Here is an 18072-nt window from a genome sequence, read left to right as displayed (position 1 = left end):
AAAAATGATTTACAAGTAACGTGCGTTTATCAAAGTAGGAAATATAATTAGTGTTCTTGAAATATGAAATGGAAGCGGGTCCGGATCCGGACCGGAGTCCGGACTTTGAGAAGTACTGGCCTAAATGATATTTCACGAAAGTTCACAAAATGAAGTTAATCAAAATATTGGTGATTGCTTTTTATTGAATTTGTAAATAAAAAATAAAGATAAAGAAAGGAGAAAGAGAAGAAAAGAAAAAAATAGCATCATGAAATAACATTGAGCAATCCCAGAAAAGGTAATCAGAAAAGATTAAATAATTACCATAGGTTCTTGTTCGTTTTGCTTTGTTCTTCGATTTTGAGGTCTCTGAATTCAAAGACATAAGGGTTATCCTGTTAGTTTGTTAGATCATGAATTTACTCTGGCTTTAGATTTCCATGCATACTATTTTCATTTGTTTAGTTTTAGTTCTCTCATCATAGGCAGTTCTTTGATCACGTTGTGTACCATTCACAGCCAGTTAATTAGTTTAATTAATTAATTAATGTTGCTACAAAGTCATATAGTGACTTAAACTGTCCTGTCCTCTTTCTTCTCTAGAGTTTCTGTTGCCAAGCTCTCAATTCTCAATCAATATAACAAAGGTACCTACACTAACAAACAAACAAACACACACACACACACACACACACACACACTGTAAAAAGTGATAAACTGTATTTACTCAATAAAACTGTCAGATTACAAGCAATATTATTTTATAAATTCAACACATAAGAATTCATTCGAATTAATCAAAAGAGAAGCTTACAAATTAACCATTCAAAATCAGTACAATATTACACAAAAATTAAGAAAGATTTTAACAAAAATATTGTTTTCATTGGACAAAAAAACAAAAACAAAAAAAAAACACTATGCTAATGAATACTATGCTATGCATGCCAGGCCAGTAGTTGGCGATCAAAGAAACACCCCACAAAAATCATATACGCATGCACATGATGTCAACTTTTTCACAAATTTGCGTTTTTGTTGTTTACATGGAGATGATACAGGCAATGTCTTCAAAAGTTTGTGCTTTTAGGGCAAACAGAGTTATTGAAGACACCTCATGTTAACAAACAGAATCATTGAAGGAGAAAATCTAAATCTTCAGGTTAGGTTAGGGCTCTGGACACTTGACTTTTTAACATTCAAAATTGTTTGGCTGGTGTAACTGAATTATAAAAGCTAGACAAGCCAAGAGAAAAGGTGATTGGGTGGTGTCGGTTATGTTTTTACATAATCATCGTTTGACCTGAATCTCTGAGTTACCTTATCGATTACAGCCATCATGTGATTGTACAGTACGTGGTCTAGAATGTTCAGCATAATCAGATATATTTTTAAAAGCTCTTCTAATCAAAACAAAAAAACAACAACAGTAACTTTCATTTAGGCACACAGACATCAAGAATCAGTGTGAGAACCTCAACAAGGGTAACCATCAAAAATCATGTTGCAGTGCATTCTGGGTGCCACCATTAATGGCTCCCCATCATGCATTGCGGCATGAATAAATTATAAGATTTTATTTTCATTCATTTTTGCTTTTTTATGTGTTTTAGTAGCCTGTTCTGTGTTACTCAGATTTGATCTGTTTATCTGAATATGCTGTTTGTCACCGTTGTTGAGATTTATACGCTGGTTCTTGATGTCACTGTGTGCCTAAAATAGTGTTTTTTTTTTCCTCTACGTTTTTTTGATCCAAACAATTTTTAAAAAATCCTTCAGATTATACTGAAAATATCTGGTCTTATTCGGTAGAATAAGGTCCACTGCTGTTGTAATCAATTTAAATCTAACTCAGAGAGTAAGCTCTAAATGTCTTCTCTCAAATAATGGTTGTGTGAAAACATAACCAACACCACCCAATCACCTTTTCTATTGGCTTGTCTAGCTTTTATAATTCAGTTACAGCAACCAAACCAAATCTAATGTTAAAAAGTCAAGTGTTTAAAGCCCAACTAAAGTAAACACTGACCAACGTAGTGGTAACCTAAAGATTTAGATTTTCTTCTTCAGTGATTCTGTTTGTTAACATCAGGGGCCCCATTTATAAATCGTGCATACACTCAGATTTGATCATAGAGTGTGCGTACGCTTAAATCCACGCCAGTGCTCATATTTATAAAAAGCAGATGTACGCACTTTTTCTTGTTCGAGTACTGCATGTTTTTGGAAATGTAAGCTGTTCTTGCAGCTCGCTGTTCTAAATTAAATAATGTGGATGATGTCAGGCGATTTTTTGCATGTTAATGTCATTAATTAGGAGTCGTTTACAAGCAGAGAGCTCAAACTATTCATTTGCGCGCAAGTTCAACCAAGTTTTTGTTTTTTATTTTGTCCAAAGAAACCATTACATTTTTTCTTAATTTTTGTGTAATGTTTTACTAATTTTTAATGATTAATTTGTAAGCATCTCATTTGATTAATTCTAATTCATTCTTATGTGTTGAATTTAATTAATAATATTGCTTGTAATCTGTTGACAATTTTATTGAGTAAATATAGTGTATCACATTTTACAGTGCACACACACACACACACATGTTGGTTTTTATGTTTTATGGGGACTCTCTATAGGTGTAATGGTTTTTCTACTGTACAAACTGTATTTTCTATTGCCCTACACCAAAACCTACCCCTCACAGAAAACTTTCTGCATTTTTAGATTCTCAAAACACTTCATTCTATATGGTTTATAAGCTTGTTTCCTCATGGGGAACAAAAAAGGATTTCGGATATTGCCATTTTTGTGGGGGCATTTTGTCCCCATAACGTAGGGTTTACCAGGATCACACACACACACACACACACACACACACACACACAAACAAACACATTGGGTTTCCAGGTTTTATGGGGGCATTTCATACACATAACCATTTTATACTGTACAAACTGGATTTTTCTTTCTGCTATTTTAAACTATTTTAAAATTAAGACAAATCTCCACATTCACAAAATTACAGGAGAAAAAAACTAAGTCCCTTGAAATATCTACTTACTTTTGTTGACAAGCATTCCTCAATGTGGAATTCATCCTATTAAAAAATGAATAAATAATATAAAAATAATCATAATCATAATAATAATCATAATAATAGATGGAAATATCAGATTTTTTTAATTGAGCAAAATGAAACATAGATTAACAGCAACAACTTGATGTAATGACTGATACAAAAGCTGAGACCAGTGACAGATATATACACAGATATTCAGGAAAAGAGAAAGAGAGAGAAAAAGAAAAGAAAAACTAATAATATAAACAAACACATATGTTAAATCCATAGTTTCATGAATTATAATAGTAATTTACTTTTTAATCTAACTAATTAAATTATTAGGTAAAATCAGTGCCCAGGACAATGCGACACCCCTAGTGGAGTGAGCATGCAGCCTAAGCGGGCAGGGCACACCTTGTGCTTCAGAAGCCAAGGTGATGGTATCTACTATCCAGTGGGCCATCCTCTGCTTGGAGACAGCCTTCCTCTTCTGCTATCCTCCGTAACAGACAATGAGCTGTTCTGAGGTCCTGATGCTCTAAGTTCTATCCACGTCCTGTCGCAGTGCGTGTACAGGACAGAGCAAAGCTAGGGCTGGGTCTGCCTCCTCCAGGGGCAGCGCTTGCAGGTTCACTAGCTGGTCCCTGAAGGGAGTGGTAGGAACCTTGAGCGCATAGCCGGGCCGGGGCCTCAGTGTTGCACTGGAGTCAGCCGGCCCAAACTCAAGGCACGATTCGTCGACCGAAAATGCCTGCAGGTCTGCCACTCTCTTGATCGAGGCCAATGCTGTCAGGAGTAGGGTTTTCATAGAGAGAAACTTCAACTCGACTGACTGCAAAGGCTCAAAGAGGGCAGTTTGTAGGGCTCTTAGCACCAATGCCAAATAATCCCAGGAGGGTAGGGAGGGAGGGAGGCCTAGAAGGATTTAACCTTCTGGCCCCCCTAAGAAACGACCAGATTGTGCTTCCCCACCGACCTCCCCTCTACGGTGTCGTGGTGAGCGGAAATAGCAGCAACATAAACCTTAAGGGTGGAGGAGGACAGGCTATGTTGCTTTGTTGCAAAAAGAAAAGCATGGCTCTGATCGAACATCTCCAGGGGTCCTCCTGGTGAGAGGAACACCATTTGACGAACAGGTTCCATTTCAGAGCATAGGCCCGTCTTGTGGACGGTGCTCGTGCTGAAGTGATAATGAGTGCTACCTCCTGGGGTAGGTCACCTAGAACCTCCGCGTCCCTTCCAGAGACCACACATGGAGTTTCCACAGGTTTGGATGCTGGTGCCAGAGGGTGCCCCGTCTCTGAGAAAGCAGATCCTACCTCAAAGGAATCGGCCAGGGAGGGGCTGTCGCGAGGAGCATGAGTTCCAGGAACCAGGTCCTGTTGGGCCAATATGGAGCCACCAACAAGACATGCTCCTCATCCTCCCTGATCTTGCACAGTGTCTGTGCTAGTAGGCTCACTGGGGGGAACACATATTTGCACAGGCCAGCTGTGTGCCAGTGCACCCGTGCCGACCGTTGCCTCGGTTAGGGAGCAGAACCACTGGCAGTGGGTGGTTTCTGGAGATGCAAACAGGTCCACCTGAGCAACTCCAAAAGGTCCCCAAATCAGCTGAACCGCCTAGGGATGGAGTCTCCACTGCCCTGGAAGTGCTGCTCGAAACAGCTCGTCGGTCACCTGATTGAACACTCCCGGGATGTGGATGGCACGAAGGGACCTCAGATGTTTCTGACTCCAGAAAGAGGAGGTGGCGGTTGAGTTGCGACATGCAACGGGAGCGTAAACCGCCTTGCCGGTTGATATATGCAACGGTCGCAGTATTGTCCGTACGGACCAGAACATCCTTGCCCCGAAGGTGCCCTCTGAGGCGGCTCAAGGCAAGGTGTACTGCCAGCAACTCGAGGCAATTGATATGCCAATGCAGTTGGGGACCCGTCCATATCCCTGACACTGCGTGCCCATTGTATGTGGCTCCCCAGCCTGTGGCCGAGGCATCCGTGAATACCACAGCATGCCTGGATACCTGCTCCAGGGACACTCCTGCCCAAAGGAACGAGGACTCTGTCCACGGGCTAAAGATTTTTGAGGCAGGCCGGTGTAATTTGAACCCGGTGAGTACCGCGTTTCCACGCCCACCTCGGCACTCGGCCATGGAGCCAGTGCTGAAGCAGTCTCATATGGAACAGACCGAGCGGAACTATCACCGCAGCTGCAGCCATATGCCCCAGGAGCCTCTGAAAGAGTTTCAGTGGGACCGCCGTCCTGCCTGATAAAGTCTTGAGGCAGTTCAGCACCGACTGAGCACGTTCCTGGGTGAGGCGTGCTGTCTGGTTGACCGAATCCAACTCCATGCCAAGAAAAGAGATCCTCTGCATTGGCATGAGTTTGCTCTTTTCCCAGTTGACCCGAAGACCCAACTGGCTGAGGTGCCTGAGTACCAGGCCCCTGTGTGCGTACAACTGCTCTCGAGACTGTGCAAGTATGAACCAGTCGTCGAGGTAGTTGAGGATGCGCAGACCCCGTTCTCTCAGGGGAACAAGGGCCGCCTCCGCGACTTTGGTGAAGACGCGAGGCGACAGGGACACCCCCAAGCGTAGGACCTTGTACTGATATGCTCGACTGTGAATCGCAGGAATGGCGTGTGCCGCGGGAGGATCGAGAAATGAAAGTACGTGTCCTTCAGGTCGATCGCTGCAAAATAATCTAGGGGACGAACGCACCTGAAAATGCATTTCTGCGTCAACATCTTGGATGGCATCTTGTGAAGTGCACGGTTCAAAACTCGCAGATCCAAGATCGGTCATAACCCACCGCTTTTCTTGGGCAGGGCAAACTGAATCGCGTAGCCGAGTCTGATGGTCCGCAGGAGACGGACTGGGGAGTGCTAGCCAGGCTCCGAGTGACTATGCCAGTGGGACCAACAGGGGCACCGACGTATTAACCCATCTTTTAAATATCCAATGCCTTTACTCATGTCTCTAGCTATCACCAATAAAACAATATTACTAAATTGGAAAAATAAATGCCAAATATCAATTACACAATGGCTACATCTGTTAAGGGAACATGCCATTCAAGAAAAACATCCATCAGAAACACAAAACCAGTTATTCAGATTTAATACAACTTTCAGCCCTCTGCTCTTATACTTAAATATTGAATACATCTAGCTGGTGAGCTGTTGTCCCAATTAAGTTTTATGATATATAAACACAAACTGCCTTTACAATAGATGAATAAGCCAGAGTATTATTAGGTTGGCATCTGGTGGACGAAAAAATTTGGGCAAAAAAGTCCCATAGACTCAACATTGGCACAAAATTAGTGAGATTATATCTTTAGATTAGGAGGTCACAGAGGCTTGGGGGAGGGCTCATTTGACTCGACCTATCAAGCAGCCAATAAGTACTGACATGACAACTTCATAGCTACGCTCTAGCAACCACTTACAGCACCCTAGCCACCGTAAAAGGACATTAACAAACAATTGTTCAGCACCAAAACATTGTAGAAACATGGCGTTGGGCTCTGTTGATTCAGACTGTCAAATAGTCTTTAAATACCATCCCATAAACTGTATAGCCACACCAGAGCAACCTTTAGAGTACCTTAGCAACTGAACAAACACATGAATAAGCAATTTCTCAGCACCAGAAAGTGGAATAGATATGGGGGTGGACTCTTTTGTTTGGGCTAAAAAAACAGTCTGTAAGTATCACCATGGCAACTGTGCAGCTACACCCTAGCAACCGTATAGCAACATAAAGAAGCCATATCTCAGCTCCACAACATCATACAGACATGGGATTTGGCTCTCTACAATCATGCTGAAGGCTCTACTGATGACCTAGTGCTGAGTTTTGCCATGGCAAGCACCACTCACATTTTCTTCAGGAATTATTCTTCTGAGACTAAATTTCTGACTCTAACTCCTCCTAGAGCTTTAACTCTACAGACTCCAATCTCAGCCCAGATCTTCAGACTGATCTCACTTAGTGTTACGGTTTGTTCTGCACGACCAGTTTTAGCACGGAATAATAATAAAAATAAAAATCCTAACAATTACAATAGGGTTTCAATACACTTTGTGCTTGAACCCCTAATAATAATAAAAAATATAGCTGCAAGCAGCGATTACCGGTGTTCAAGCATTTTAAGGCCTAAGGTGATATGGTTTTAGGGTCTAGGCCAACCTGGTTGTATAGCTGACAGTGAAACACATCGAAAATGGACAATAGGCACACACGCGCACACACACACACACACACACGCGCGCGCGCGCGCGCACACACACACACACACACACAAATAGAAATGAAATGGTTAAACTATCATATTAATAATCATTAAGCTTGCTTATACACACACACACACACACACACACAGTCATACACGGACGTACATGCACACATATTTAGTTGCAGATAGATATATTTGAAATAAATGACAGGTGACGATACTTTTTGCAAGTCTTTATATAGTCATTTTCAGGTTTCTCTGTGATCATAATATGGCTAAATTGTAAAAATTGACATCTGTATGAACAAAATGGTAAACTTGAATTAAATATTATTAGGTAAAATCATAAATAACAGTGATTTTATAATATCTCCTTAAGAAAAGCTATGAACAGTACTGTTTTAGTGTTTCATAAGCCCATTAGTGGTCTTCCGCTGCCATCTAGTGGTTATAAATAGCAATTTCTCATACAACACTGTGTTTTAGACATTTATAACTATTATAGTGTCCCCCCCCCCCCCCCCCCCCCAATCTCTATTAAATTTTGCATGCTTGTCTAGAATGAAATTATGCATCTTGGGCTTTCTTTTAGTATTAATAGGCCTTTGGGTACACTATGTAAATAGCATATTATAAATAGACCGGTTTATAGCTGTGCAAATGCAAATGTTCAACATTGTTTTGATAAATATTGACCTAGAGAGTCTAGAGAACAGTATTGCACTGATTTGATTGATTTTGAGTTAAAAACTGAAGGCTAGTTGACAAAAGCATGTTTTTAAAATAATCTCAAGTACTTAAAGAACAGTTTGATTAACAGCAGTGATCGTAGAGGCAAAGTTGATCAGAATGAGAAGATCTATCGTATGATATGAAGATATAGTGTATAAGTGAATATTATGAACATTTTATTGCAATTTGAGGTCATTTACTACAGAAATAATGTGTTTTTGAGGCCTTTTTCACTGTTATAGCACCACCTATGGTCCAATCTCCTATGAAACTTTTCATGCTTGTTAAGAGTCATCTGACACGTTTTCACCAAGTTTTGCAAACCTTTGAGTTTTCGCTTAGGTTTTATAGGCTTTTGGGTATATGTAGCCACGCCTCTTTTCTAAATGACCTTTTGTAGCTAACCAAAGGACAAAATAAAAAAAAAAATTTATAATTATTGATCTAGAGAGTCCAGAGAGTTAACCCTCTGGGGCCGGTTGTATCGCCGGTGATACCAGTTCGGGTTTTTTAAGATCAGTGCAAAAGACACTAAAAATACTCTGTTGATTTTGGCACAAATAAGTGTTATACATCAATCGAAACTGTTAAGTCTCTAATTTGTTTTGTGTACACTCACGATTACAACAAAACTTTGTGGTTTTGGGGAAAACAGAAAACAAACAGGGTGCGCTCTCTGTCTTCTCCGTCTCCGCGATCTGTTTAGAGTAACGCGTCACTAAAATGAAGTGTAACTCAGCAAATACTCAACACAGAAACATGAGAGTTATCTCTATAGAAAGCCTGAAGTGTCCAATTTCAAATTAAGTCATATAGAAAAAACAAATATTCTGTGATGAAGTAATCCGTATGAAACCGACACGATGTTCAGTCTGTCCAGTCTAACTCATTATTTCTAATGAGATCCCGCCCCCTCGTGTTCACATGTAAATAACCACGTGACCCGCGCACGCCTGGAGACGCCCAACATAAACAAAGAGTCAGGAGACTGTTCATCACTGCTATACTGTTCGTTTCTGGAAGAAGACACGCTGGGTAAAGGCTGGATTTCCCTCAAAATAAGAGGGAGAGTTGAAGATCCAGAAGAGAAGATCTGATGAGTAAGTAAATGCTTGTTTTTTGCATTAGTTAGCGTGTTATTGTGACATAAACTTGAACACGTTTAGTTGGGTTTTCCCAAACGACAACATGATGAATGCTACGCATCTAAGAATGTTTAGAAGAATGTTTAATGTTCACAAATAGATTTAATAACGTGCTAAACAATAACAATGTTTCTCAGATATAATATATCCTTTTTTAATGGTACAAAGTACATCCTTTTGTAGTTCGCAGCATATGTGAGTCTATGGCTGCAGAATCATAACAGCTTCTATAAAATCATACATACTAGACTATATGACTACAAAATCATAGTTGTTTTTCTCCCAAACTGTAATTTGACTCTCCTATCTGACTCTATAATCTGATCTATCTATCTATCTATCTATCTATCTATCTATCTATCTATCTATCTATCTATCTATCTATCTATCTATCTATCTATCTATCTATCTATCTATAATCTGACTCTATCTATCTATCTATTTATAATCATATAAACTAATTTAAGTTTACACTCTAATACTATTTCTAATCTATCTAAATCATGTTAGCAACATGCTAATAACATGCTAATCATGTTAAAAACAGGCTAGCAACATCCTAATAACTAGCTAACAATGCTTACAACATGCTAGTATCTTGCTAATCATGCTAGCAAATGCTAGTAACATAGACATGTAGTATTTCGATTCTAGACCAAAATTGTTAGAGGAAATAGCAAGTGAGCTATCGTGTCATTGATGCGGAAGTAGCTCAGTCCATGGCGTCTGGGTAAATTGTGAGATTTGTGAGAGAAAATCGCCAAATGGCTAATATATACAGAGAGTACAGTCTGGCTGACTATCTTGTCTCAGTCATGAATATAACACAAAGACATTTACTGACTAAGTACAGACTGAGTGACCACCAGCTGGCCATAGAAAGAGGACCACATAAGAAGACGTGGTTACCTAAAGAAAAGAGAATATGTAACAAATGTAGATCTGGAGCAGTTGAGATGGAGGAACACTTTCTCTTCTTTTTTATAAAATAGAATAGAATAGAATAGAATAGAATAGGTAAGTGCTAGTATTAATTGGTCAGGTGCTGGTGAAAAACGTGTATTTAGACTTTTTTTTTTTTAAATGGCTAAAGACTCAAATTGAGATAGGCAGGTTGTTTCACCAGCTGGGTACAGTCCAGGAAAAGGTCTGTGAGAGTGATTTTGTGCTCTTTGGGATGGCACCATGAGGCATCGTTCACTTGCAAAATGCAAGCTTCTGGAGGGTGCATAAGTCTGAACTAGCAAGTTTAGGTATATTGGTGCATCAACAGAGGTTTTGTAGGCAAGCATTAGTGCCTTGATTTTGATGTGAGCGGCTATTGGCAGCCAGTGCAAACTGATGAAGAGAGGTGTGATGTGAACTTTCTTCGGCTCGTTAAAGACAACTCTCGCTGCTGCATTCTGGATCAGTTGCAGAGGCTTGATTAGTACATGCGGAAGGCCCGCCAAGAGAGCATTTCAATAGTCTAGTCTGTAGAGAACAAGAGCTTGGACAAGGAGTGGCGCTGCTTGCTCTGATAGGAAGGGTCTAATCTTCCTAATGTTGTAAAAGGCAAACCTGCAGGACCAGGCTGTTGTAGCAATATGGCCTATGAAGCTTAACTGATCATCCTTCACAACTCCAAGGTTCCTGGCTGTCCTGGAAGGAGGTATGGTTGACGAACCGAGCTGTATAGAGAAGTTGTGATGAAGTGATGGGTTTGCTGAGACCACGAGCAGTTCTGTCTTAGCAAGGCTGAGTTGAAGGTGACGGTCCTTCATCCAGCTAGAAATGTCACTCAGAGAGGCTGCAATGCGAGCAGCTATTGTCAGATCATCTGGTTGGAATGAGAAGTAGAGTTGAGTGTCATCAGCATAGCAATGACAGGAAAAGCCGTGCTTCTGAATGACAGATCCTAATGATGACATGTAGATGGAGAAGAGAAGTGGTCCAAGAACTGAGCCTTGAGGAACCCCAGTAGCAAGAAGTTGTGACTTAGAAACCTCACCCCTACAAGACACCCTGAAGGACCTATCTGAGAGATAAGACTTGAACCACAGGAGTGCGGTTCCTGAGAGACCCATCTTTATAAGGGTGGAAAGGAGGATCTGGTGGTTAACTGTGTCAAAAGCAGCAGACAGATCCAGCAAGATGAGTACTGAGGATTTGGAAGCTGCTCTTGCCAGTCTCAGGGCTTCAGTAACTGAGAACAGGGCAGTCTCAGTTGAGTGGCTGCTTTTGAAGTGAGATTGGTTGTTGTCCAGGAGGTTTTTCTGTGCAAGGAACATAGAGAGGTGGGTGAACCAACTTGCTCAAGTGTCTTTGCAATGAATGGAAGAAGGGATACTGGTCTGTAGTTTTCTAAAAGTGCTGGGTTTAGAGAGGGTTTCTTAAGCAGTGGGGTTAACCGAGCCTGCTTAAATGCTGTGGGAAATGTACCAGAGTGAAGAGAGGTGTTGATAATGTGAGTAAGCACAGGTATGACTGAAGAAGAAAACCGAGAGTGGAGAGAAGGAGGAGAGAGCGTGTGTATTTGTTATGAAGTTTTTGTCAGTTTGTGGTGTGGAGAATTGGTCGCTGATGGTTTTTGTTTTATTTATGAATAATGCTGCAAAGTCATCAGCAGCATGAGTTAATAAAGGAGGGGTGGAGGAGGACAAAGAAGAGAAAAAATGGTTTCGAAAAGTGTGCAAGAGTCAGAACAATTGTTAATTTTGTTGTGGTAGTATGTTGTTTTAGCAGTGGAGACATTTGCAGAGTAGGAAGAGAGGAGTGACTGATGTACACTAAGGTCAGTAAAGGTTTTTGATTTGCACCACTTCCTCTCTGCAGCCCTGAGCCTAGAGCGATGTTCATGGAGAACATCAGACAGCCAGGGGAAAGAGGAGCTGATGCGTGCTGGTCTGGATGTAAGAGGGCAAATGTTGTCTAAGCAAGATGTTATAGTGAAGCAAAGAATGGCAATAGCAGTGTTTGTGTCCAGTGCTGAAAACTGAGAGGGTGGAGGAAGTGAGGACGAAACCATAGAGGATAGGCGAGAGGGAGAGAATGAGCGTAGATTACGCTGAAAGGTGACCTGCGGAGGAGTGTGTGTTGTGTCCGGAGTCAGTGTGAGGTTGGAAGTGATGAGGAAGTGGTCTGAGGTGTGCAACTGAGTAACTAAAGTGTTGTCAGTTGAGCAGTAGTTTGTGTAGATAAGGTCCAATTGGTTACCTGATTTGTGAGTAGCTGTCGTAGACACCCACTTGAGGTCAAATTAGGCAAGCAGAGTGTTGAAGTCAGCAGCTTGGGGTTTTTCTAGGTGGATGTTGAAGTCACCGAGTAGTACCAGAGGAGTACTGTCCTCAGGGAAGTTAGAGAGTAACACATCTGACTCATCCAAGAAGTTACCCAGTTGACCGGGGGACGATAAATAACTACAAAGTGGATTTTAACAGGGTGGGTAATAATAATTGCGTGTGATTCAAATGAACTGTTGCCAGTAAGAGATAGTAGACTATCAAATTTCCATTCATTTGAGATAAGTAGACCAGTAACTCCACCCCTCCCAATCTGGCGAGGGGTGTGTGAAAAAGTGAAATTAGTGAAGAGGGCTGCAGGAGTGGCAGTGTCCTCATGTTTGATCCAAGTCTCAGTTAGGGCCATGAGGTTGAGGCTTGAATGAGTAGCAATAGATGAAATAAAGTCTGCTTTATTTACAGCAGACTGGTAGTTCCAGAGACCAATTTGAATAGAGAGTAAAGTAGTAAAGGACATAAAGGAGGGTGCGTGATTTACAAGTGTTAGCAGTATTAGTAGAGATTTGAAAGCAGATATTGAGAACAATTGACTACAACAAGTAGATTAGAACAAGCTGTTCAAAAAGTGAAGAAAGGAGAAAAAACAATACTCCAGTGCCTTGTCTGTGTCCTTGCTCGGTGGAGTCGTGCAAGGTAGAGTCGATGGTCTTTACACTCGTCGGGCTTCACACGAGGGATGCTGCGGTGTACTAACCAATTATATACTGGCTTGATACCCCGTTATTGAACTCAGCTGGCCACACCTTACTACTTATCATTCCAAAACTACAAAGCCACACAATATGCATGAGAACAAACGTGACTTGAGCACACGTTTACCACGGTAAACACAGTAAGCGAAACAATGTGTCTTAGCAATGACAACCGCACTACAACCTAATGAGAAAGATACAAAACACTTACAGACTGCTGTCCTCTTCTGCTGCTTGACTGCTTCTTCTAAGAGGTAAAGAGTGAACACATCTACATTAGTAGAAACATTAATGTTGTTTATATATATATATATATATAAACACACATATATATATATATATATATATATATATGGTTGTATTTTTGCTTTGTTTTAATTTAGCTATGTACAAGACTTTGGAAGCAATATGAATTTAATTGACGAGGAGTGTCAGTTTATCCATTTAATTGGTCTCTGTGCAGAACTTTAATAAATAAAGTGTACTACAGTTTCTTATCAGCATCATGTACAGACACAAAGGAATTAGCCTTTTCTAAAACATAGTTCTGTGCAATCCTTAAAATCTGGGAGAAACATTATCGAAGGAAAAATATCATTATCATTGATTTGAACAGAACCATTATAATACAGATGCAGCAAAGTACGCTCAGAGTCTGTTACTGTTTTTTTTTCTTCAAAACTCTAAACACAATTAGCACAACAGCCAACTGTTCTGACCATACCATTGTTGTTTTCACACAATATGCAGTCAATTACCATGTTTCTAAAATACTTACATTTTCTTTTCATTCAAGCTTACCCAAAACCAAATTCATGGATCTTTTTAGTCTTATTTACAAATGCTTAAATGCAGCATGTCAGAAATGAAGACCTAATGTTCCAAACCTTAAAGTATAAAGCTTCTAGTTCTGCAACAACAGCAGCTTAAAAGTATTGAAAAAATACATCTCTATATATAAAATATTGTAACAACTGATAAGCATTTTTAAGTAACAGATCACTGAAATATTTAGAAATAGCTGATTCCAGTCTCAGTTGTAGGTATAGTCAGGTGTTGAAGCTCTTCCCATTACATCAACAACATAGAGTAAAAAACACCTCTTTGAACTGGTTTTGTGGATGCAGAACAACACAGAATTAGAGAGAGAGGAAATTGACGTCTGGCGGAGGGAGAAGGATAGTTGTAGGAGGTAGAGGAGTAGTTGGATCAGAAAAAGGGAAAATAAGAGGTAGAGGAGAGGAGTGTGAATGTGTGCTGGACTGTGCATTTTGATGTTTTGTTTTTTTTCCAATTACACATGTGAAACCTATGAAAGCTTATTTCTGCCATGGAATATAAAGAGTAAAGGGTATTTGTGACTTTTTTATCTCACAATTCTGGTAAAGTCCAAATTGCAAGATGTAAACTCACAATTCCAAGAATAGAAGTCTGAATTATGAGATAAGGAGGTCACAGTGACCGTAATTACTTTTTTATTCTGTGACGGAAACAAGCTTGCATAGTAACCAAAGGCCATGTACGTTGTAATTTTTGTTGATCCCTGGCATCAGCTACCATGGGGGCACCATCCACATCCAACCCCCACCCACTGGAAGCAATTTCAATCAAGGTTCCAATTGAATTTTTGCATAGTGGACCCTATTTTTTTCTATTGTACATTCTATATAGTAATGACTCATTCAGTTTTAGATAGTATGTTGCCAAGAAAGAACACATTCAACACTTAAAAATGTAAAATGGGTTTCAGTTGAAGGTAAACTGAAGGCTAGATTACAAAAAAACCAATGGATTTTATATTGTCTATTATATGCAGGTAGAACTGAAACATGACAAGTAATACAGTTTTTGTAAAACCATCAGCTGTTAGTATTTTGACAATCACTGTGCCATGATTGACTATATGTTGATGTTGGATAGAAACTAGTGCTAATGTTTTGACCGAATGACTCGATTTTGTAACGGGTTTGCTGTGTTTTGATAGAGTTAGTATATGTAGAAAAAGGTATTCAGCATTTTGAAATGTAGAGTTTGTATTTATTTAACAAAATGTGGTTTTGGCCAGAAAATTAATTATTTGGCTATTTGTGTAATATAGGTGTGTTGCTGTGTTAAGAGTTTAGAAAAGTACTTTAAGTATTGGTAAATGCTTCTTAGCAATTGGAAAAAAACTGTAAATCTTCTCTCCACTTATTGAGTAACAATGTTGTGACACTGTCACACAAGAGACATGTTTTACCGCTCTATTTATTGCAATGATTTGATGAATAATAGCGTTTTAACTGTTTTAACAGTATGGGATGGCCTAGGATTTCTAGTTTTATTGTGTTGTTTTAAGTTCCTTGTAAATTCTGTAAATACACTATTTATTCTTTCAACTTTTGTTGTTGTCTCATCTTTTTAAAACACTTATTTTACCCCACACAATTTAATCTGACCCCATTTCATTTTCAATCTATGTAATTCGGCCGATAAGGCCGATAGTTACATATGGTGGTCCGTATGGGGAACGTTTAAGATTTTAAAAGCTGTGTTGACGAAGTGTTAAAAGATGATGACCCATTTTGAAAATGCTGCTCCTTTTAAAACACCTGCTAATTTTAATGATGAACGGAGTCACGGCGCCGCTGATGGCAGCTATTGTGCGTTGCTCCTCAGTGTTTGTATTGTTTTTGTTTGTTTTTCCTGTTTTTTGTTTTTCAAATAAGATCAGCTTTACCAGGGATGATCTGCTGAACATTCGGCAGAACACACCACAAAATCTTCTACCGGTTTTTGATTTTTCGGACGTTTTGCTGGACATTGTAGTTGGCGGAGCCGTAGCTCTGGTCAAACGCTACAGGAGGCGCAAACGGGGAAAGAGAGCCGGCGCGCTCGTGAAACTTCGTCAGCGCGGATTTAGAACGGCGTTACCTAGCATCCATCTGGCGAATCTCCGCTCTCTACCCAACAAAACGGACGAACTCCTTCTGCTCTCCCGGACAAACAAGGACTTTTCTAACTCTGCTGCTCTATGTTTCACGGAAACCTGGTTGAATGGCGACATACCGGACAGCGCGATCCATCTGCCTAATTACCAGCTGATAAGAGCAGATCGGGACACAGAATCAACGGGGAAATCGCGCGGCGGCGGGACATGCTTTTACATCAATGAGAGGTGGTGTACAGATGTAACTGTGTTAAAGAAGATGTGCTGTTCAGATCTAGAAACGCTCTTCATTAACTGCAAGCCGTTCTATTCGCCGCGGGAGTTCTGCTCGTTCATTCTCGTGAGTGTTTACATTCCACCGCAAGCGCACGTGAGCACAGCTCTACAGAAACTCGCTGATCTGATCACAGAGAGTGAACAACAACACCCGGACTCTGTTTAATCATTCTCGGGGACTTTAATAGAGCAAATCTCTCCTGTGAACTGCCAAAATACAGACAGCATGTTACATGTCCCACCAGAGATAGTAATATATTGGATCACTGTTACACAACAATAAAGGACGCATATCACTCGGTTCCACGAGCAGCTTTAGGACTCTCTGATCACTGTTTGGTTCATCTTATTCCATCCTACAGGCAGAAACTTAAGTCTGCGAAGCCTGTATTAAGATCTTTTAAAAGATGGACTAACGAAACAGAGCGGGATTTACAAGCCTGTTTCGACCTGACTGATTGGTCTGTTTTTGAAGCTGCGGCAAATGACCTGGACGAGCTCACAGAGACTGTAACATCTTATATCAGTTTCTGTGAGGACATGTGCATTCCTACCAGGACTCATCTATTCTACAACAATGACAAACCATGGTTCACTGCCAAACTCAGACAGCTCCGTCAGGCCAAAGAAGATGCTCACAGAAAGGGGATAAAGTCTTGTACAAACAGGCCAAATACACACTGGAAAAGGAGATCAGAGTGGCAAAGAGGAATTATTCTGACAAGCTCAGGAACAAATTCTCTTCCAGCGATCCGGCTTCAGTGTGGCTAGGATTAAAGGACATCACCAGCTACAAAACACCACCCCCCAGCACTCTGGAGAATCAACACCTGGCAGACGACTTAAACGAGTTCTTTTGTCGTTTTGAATGATCACCCCACACCCGCCCAGAACACCCCTCCACACAACCATTCACACCTCCAGCAACCCCTCTCTCCCCCACACCTACAATTCAAATCAGCGAAGACAATGTGTGCCAGGTCTTCAGGAAGAACAAAAGAAGGAAAGCACCTGGTCCAGATGGTGTGTCACCAGCCTGCCTAAAAATCTGTGCTGAGCAGCTGGCCCCCATCTTCACACAGATCTTCAATAGATCACTGGAGCTGTGTGAAGTCCCCTCATGCTTCAAACGCTCCACCATCATCCCCGTCCCAAAGAAACACAAAATTACTGGACTTAATGACTACAGACCTGTGGCACTAACGTCTGTAGCCATGAAATCATTCGAAAGACTGGTTCTGGCTCATCTGAAGGACATCACTGGACCCTTACTGGACCCCCTGCAGTTTGCCTACAGAGCAAACAGGTCTGTGAATGATGCAGTCAACATGGGACTGCACTTCATCCTGCAGCATCTGGACAGACCAGGGACTTATGTGAGGATCCTGTTTGTGGACTTCAGCTCTGCTTTTAACACCATTATCCCGGAAACCCTTCAAAATAAACTAACTCAGCTCTCCGTCCCCACCTCCGTCTGCCAGTGGATCAACAGCTTCCTGACAGACAGACAGCAGTTAGTAAAGCTTGGCAAATTCACATCCAGCACTCGAACCATCAGCACTGGAGCTCCTCAGGGCTGCGTACTCTCCCCACTACTCTTCTCAGAATCAGAATCAGAATCAGAATCAGAAAGAGCTTTATTGCCAAGTGTGTTTGCACACACAAGGAATTTGTCTTGGTGTTAGGAGCTTCCAGTACAGAAAGTACAAACATAGTGCAGACAACATATAATTAAGGT

Source organism: Barbus barbus (genome assembly GCF_936440315.1).
Source record: "Barbus barbus genome assembly, chromosome: 28".
NCBI classification, from domain to species: domain Eukaryota; kingdom Metazoa; phylum Chordata; class Actinopteri; order Cypriniformes; family Cyprinidae; genus Barbus; species Barbus barbus.
Note: the sequence above shows the minus strand (reverse complement) of the source record.